Below are 6,009 nucleotides of genomic sequence, written 5' to 3'. Positions count from 1 at the left end.
GGTCTGGGTACCTGCTTCAAGAATATAGTGCTTTACAGACCCACACACAACTTGTGCAACCTCTGCCCTGCCCTGTTGGCATCCAGATTAAAGTTGCCAAGTCTCAGGCTGGCCCCCCTGGACTCCTGTCTCATGCCAAGCCCTTGGGAACCTGCCCTCTCTTTGTCCAGCTTGCCTGTGGCTCTTCTCCAGTCCAGATGTCAACAACACATGGGGGCCAGTCCCCATGCCCTGCATGAAGGGGCACATCTTACTACTGCTCTGGCTCAATGCACTGCTTGGTGGGGGAAGGGAGTCCTTGGGACCCTAGGCCTCCCTGATCCTGTGCTGCCTGTGACCTTGACTTGCTGTGCAAAGTCCCCTTCCGTCAGAGTTTCTTGTACACGACTGGTTTGTGTGTACCTGCCAGTGCAGCCAAGAAGTCACACATCTAGCTTCAACTTGACCCAGGCTTCCTTGAGAAGCCAGCTCTGCAGTGGGCCTGGGCTATAATCTTCATCCAAGGTGAAGCACAAAGAGGGTATAGGAAAAGGCTCAAGAGAAAGCAAGTCTCTCTACACCATGGTGGCTCAGCTACTCATGAGGATGCGAACTGAGAATTGTGGTTCTAAGCCAGTCTGGGCAGAAAAGCTCATGACACTTATCTCCAATTAACCACCAAAAAGCCAGAAGTATGCTTCCAGTGGTAGAGTGCCAGACTTGAACAAAAAAGCTAAGGGACAGTGCCCAGGCCCTGAGTTCAAGCCCCAGTATGGGAATGATAAATAAATAACAAGGCAGGAGGTCAGCACTAAATCCACACAGTAAGCTGTAGGCACTTCTTCATGGCAGGTGAATATTGGGAGCATGCCACTACCATAAGACATCCTCAGGAGCTAAGAAAGTAGGACTTGTCTATTTTAGAGTGGGCCTGTCCGTGCCAGTAGCCTCTCTGCAGCTGCCCTTCCACTTGTCTCTACCTTTTGTGTAACGGGCACAGGTAGCGCTATGGAACCTGCTGGATCTGTAATCCCAGGCCTCATGCCCATTCTGCCATTCCATCCATGTTCGTAGGGAATACCACACAAGAGAAAGGCCAGAAACAATGAGTTGCAGTTTTCATTCTGTATTGAAAGTTGATTTCTTCTTCATTCCATCATGGAGTCCCTTCCCCCAAGGTCTTGTCTTTTTCCTCTGTTGGTTTGAAATGTTAGCCTGTAGCCTTTGTGTGTAAATAATGTACATAGAGTGAGAAGAAACTTGATATTAAGGTGTTTGAAATATGGAACTTCTAGGTATTCTAAATCTGTGATCTCTGTGTCATTTTCTGTAAAGATACAAGTGAAAATAAAATTGATGTAAAAACAGCTGGGAGGATGTTTGATTAGGTAGCATACTGAGTAAAGCCACAGGCTGGGTGTACATGCCTGTAATCCCAACCCTTGGGAGACTGAGGAAGGAAGATTACCTGGCAATCTGGATTATATAATGAGACCCAAACTCAAATAACAACAAAAAAGGCCAGTTGCCAGTGGTTCATGCCTATCTATAATCCTAGTTACTCAGGAGGCTGAGATCTGAGGATCATAGTTTGAAGCCAATCCAGGCAAGAAAAATTCATGAAACTCTTAACTCCAATAAATCACAGAAAAAGCCAAAAGTGTCATAGTGGCTTATATGGTACAATGCTAGCCTTGAGCAAAAAGAAGTCCAGGGACAGCACCCATGCCCAGAGTTCAAGCCCCATGACCAGCAAAACAAAAATAAAATCACTCAAAAGCCAATGCTCATGCCTGTAATCCTAGCTATTGAGATCTGAGAATCACAATTCAAAGTCAGCTCAGGCAGAAAAGACTTTTGAGATTCCTAATCTCCAATAAACTACCAAAAAAGCCCAAAGAGTAACTGTGGCTCAAATGGTAGACCCTGTGGGCAAAAGAAGCTCAGGGACCAGGTCCTGTGTTCAAGCACTAGGGCCAGCAAAAAAAAAAAAAAAAAAAAAAAAAAAAAAAAAAAAAAATCAAGCTGAGTGCTGGTGGCTCACCCTTGTAATCCTAGCTACTTAGGAGGCTGAGATCTAAGGATCACAGTTCAAGCCAGCCGGGGGAAGGAACGTCACATCTGTGAAACTCATCTCCAATTAACCACCAGAAAACTGGAAGTGGCACTGTGGTTCAAGTGGTAGAGCACTCACCTTGAGCTGAAGAGCTCAGGGACAGCACCCAAGCCCAGAATTCAAGATCCTCCACTGACCAAAAAAACCCAACAACAAAACAATAAAAACCCCACCCCCAATAACAACAAAACCAACCCTCAATAAAGTAAGTCCACAGGGGCTGGGAAGGTGGCTCAGTGGTAGAGTGCTTGCCTTGCATGCATGAGGCCCTGGGTTCGATTCCTCAACACCACATAAGCAGAAAAAGCTAGAAGTGGTAATGTGGCTCCAGTGGTAGAGTGCTAGCCTTGAGCTGAAGAGCTGAGGAAAGCGCCCAGACCCAGAGTTCAGGCCCCATGACTGACAAAAAATAAATAAATATAAGAAATAAAAATAAAGTAAGTCCACAAAGAGGTCAAAACTAGGTTCCTCTTTTAAAAGTATTCCAAATGTTGAAGAACCAACAGCCTACCTCACTTGGCCGAACTGATGCCACCTTTTCATGGCATCTGTCACTTCCAACGAAGGTCCAACAAAACCCTCCCAGACACAAAACCCAAGCGTCTCCCAGTAGATTACATTAACCTTTCTCTCTGATACTTCCTTACCATCAACGCTGCTTACTCCATACCTCTCACGAAGCCAACAGCTCACCTTGGCACACCTTACCTTCCATCAAATTAACAACACCCAGGCAAGGTGACCCTGTCTGGAACTGACAGTCAGATTATGCTAAATCCCTGTCAGAGAGGGAAAGGGAGCTTGAGGAAGGCTGTGTGAAATTGTCTTCAGACAGCTGTGAGCATGGCTTGATGATGTGTTGGCTGGAATTGCAAGATGAGAGAGTCAGTGAGAAGGCTGGATAGGTTGAATGTGAGCTTCTAGGTCAAAAAAAAAAAAGAAAGAAAGAAAAGAAAAGAAAGAAAAAAGAAATCTAAGATGGTTTCAAATAGGCTCAGCTGTGGCCTCCCTGGCAGAGAGGTTTCTAGCTGCCAATCAAGGAGATTGACAGGAGGTCTGCAGTGTCCTGTGTGCACCTGGGAGCCCGAGGGTCACATATGGAGACTCTAGTCCCTGGTGGTAACAGGACAAGATTCAACCCGTCTGCAAGGGTTGCTGCAGGGCCTCCCTGAGTGTGCCAGGCCCCTTCAGGGCTCAGGTAAGCCCCGGAGTCTAGAGATACCTTTCCTTCTCCCCCTGCTCACCCAGCCCCTTCAAGAAACAAAAATGTCCTTCCTGTAGGAAGGAGTGTGAGTGAGAGTGTGTGTGTGTGTGTGTGTGTGTGTGTGTGTGTGTGTGTGTGTGTGTGTGTGTGTGTGTGTGTGTGTGTGTGTGTGTGTGTGTGTGTGTGTGTGTGTGTATTCCTGTACTGAGGTGAGGTTTGAACTCAGAGCTTATTAGTTGGGCTCACTTGCTGGGCTGGTACTCTACCACTTGAACCATGCCCCTAACTCTACAAGAAGTGTTTTGGGGGTTGGGAATGTGGCTTAGCGGTAGAGTGCTTGCCTAGCATGCATGAAGCCCTCAGTTCGATTCCTCTGTACCACATAAGCCGAAAAATCCAGAAGTGGTGCTGTGGCTTAAGTGGTAGAGTCCTAGCCTTGAGGAAAAAGCAGCTCAGGGACAGTGCCCAGGCTCTGAGTTCAAGGACTGTCACAAAAAAAGTGTTTCATTTTCATTTTCCCCACAAGATCAATTTCTTTGAAGGTGGGTTTATATCATATAACCCTTCAGGATGCATCAAAGGGCCTGCTATTCAGCCCGTGTTGAATGTTCTGTCTATAATTTACCTAACTACTCAACAATTTTAACATTTACCAAACATTTAACATATAATTTTTTTTCAGTACTGGGGTTTGAACTCAGAGCCTCTACAACTGGAGCTAGGCTTCTAGCCCATGTATGAAATCTGGTATATAAATACTGGTACGGAATTCCTATCTCTGAAGTCAGGCAGTGGAGAGATTGTAGTAGGCAGAGCAACTTCAGTTCTTTTTGTCCTGGAACTTAGAAACTGGGGGAAGAGACAGAATTCTGGTTACTACACAAATAAAATAGAAAATTTCAAGGGCATGATATAAGGGACAAAGAGAACATCTAATATGGCAATTGCTAATAGGGTAATCTATTACATCCCTGGGACTTAGTTCCAAATACTGAATTTTGGAGCCTTTTTCTCCAGCCTCCTAAATTTTGTTTGGCTGTTTGTGCCAGTAATGAGGCTTGAACTCAGGACCTACTCTCACTCATCTTTTTCTGCTCATAGCTGGTGTTCTACCATTTGAGCCATACTTCCACTTCTGGCCTTTTTTCTTGCTTTTTTTTTTTCTTTCTGAGCTTGGGGCTTGAATTGTTCCTGTCTCTGATCTTTTTTTGCTCAAGGCTAGCAAGGCTAGCACTCTACCACTTGAGCCACAGCACCAGTTCCAGCTTTTTGGTGTTTAACTGGCAATAAGAGTCTCATGGACTTTCCTGTATGGTCTGGCTTTGAACCACGATCCTCAGATCTCAGCCTCCTGAGTATCTAGGATTACAGGGGTGAGCCACCGACACCTGGCTCTGCCATTCTCAATGCCAGAAGAAAGGACACAGAGAAAGGCAGCATTAGGCACAAAGGAAGATGGTATGCCAAAGCAGGCTCTTTAGGTCCAAGGGTGCAGCTAGCCCAGGCCCAGGTGGATCTAGGGAACAACTAGGGACACTTAGAAACTTGAGAGATGCTAGAAATTCTTCCCCCAGAGGAAGAAACAGCTATTGTCTACTGTCTGTGGAGGGCAATGCACACAGGCCACAGTCAAGCCAAGAGACTGGACTGGACAGGAAGGGAAGGCCTGGACAGCTGGGAATCAGGGCAGAACAAAGAGAAATCCTGTGTAGTTGGTGAGGTAACCACGTGTGGATTCTGCTTGTCTCTGAAACTCTGGAATGTAATGCCCCTTAGAAAGGGATTATTCCAGGCTGCAGATGCCTAGGGCTGCCTGTAGATGGCTGTCTACACCAGGAAGAGCAAGGGAGACATAGGCAAGCAGGGAGGGCTGATTGACTCAGGCTACCAGAGCTGCTGTGCAGGCCTGGCAGGGATAGATAAGGCCAGCTAGGGTGGAAGAGTGGCAAGTGGAGGTGATGATGGAGGGGGCTTCCAACCCCTGCCAAACAGGGACTTGGCACGATTGCTAGAACCTATTCCCCGCTCCCTGCTGGCCTCTGCAGCCGCCTATGGTTTTTTTTTTTGTTTTGTTTTGTTTTGTTTTGTTGCTGGTCATGGGGGCTGAACTCTGGGCCTGGGCGCTGTCCCTCAGCTCTTCAGCTCAAGGCTAGTGCTCTTACCACTAGAGCCACAGCGCCATTTCTGGATTTTTTTCTACTTTACGTGGTGCTGAGGAAACAAACCAGGGCCTCATGCATGCAAGGCAAGCGCTCTACCACTGAACTACCTTCCCAGCCCCACCTATGTTAACTGTACCCCCCAGCTTACCCTCGTCTGGGAGTGTTTTCCTGCTCCCAGGGGAGCTGTTGGGCCCTAGCTCAACTCCCCTGCAGGTGAGGCACAGGCTGAGATCTGAGGATCGTGGTTTGAAGTCATCATGGGCAGACAAATCTGAGATTTTTCTGTGCTGGTTCTGAGGCTTGCACTCAGCACCTTGTGCTCTTCTTTAGGGTTTTTCTGTTTGTTTTGTGTTGCTCAAGGCTGGCTCTCTACCACTAAAGCTACCTGCCTCCACTTCCAGCTTTTTTACTAGTTCATTGGAGATAAGAGTCTCCAGATTGTCTGCATTAGTAGACTTTGAACTGGGATCCTCAGGCTTCAGCCTCCTGAGTAGCTAGGATTACTAGGTGTGAGGCACTGGACCTACCCAGAGAAGGTCTTATCTCAA

This window comes from Dipodomys merriami, unplaced genomic scaffold (genome assembly GCF_024711535.1).
Source record: "Dipodomys merriami isolate MVZ:Mamm:240054 unplaced genomic scaffold, mDipMer1.0.p SCAF_1, whole genome shotgun sequence".
NCBI classification, from domain to species: domain Eukaryota; kingdom Metazoa; phylum Chordata; class Mammalia; order Rodentia; family Heteromyidae; genus Dipodomys; species Dipodomys merriami.
This window is presented reverse-complemented; position numbering follows the sequence as displayed.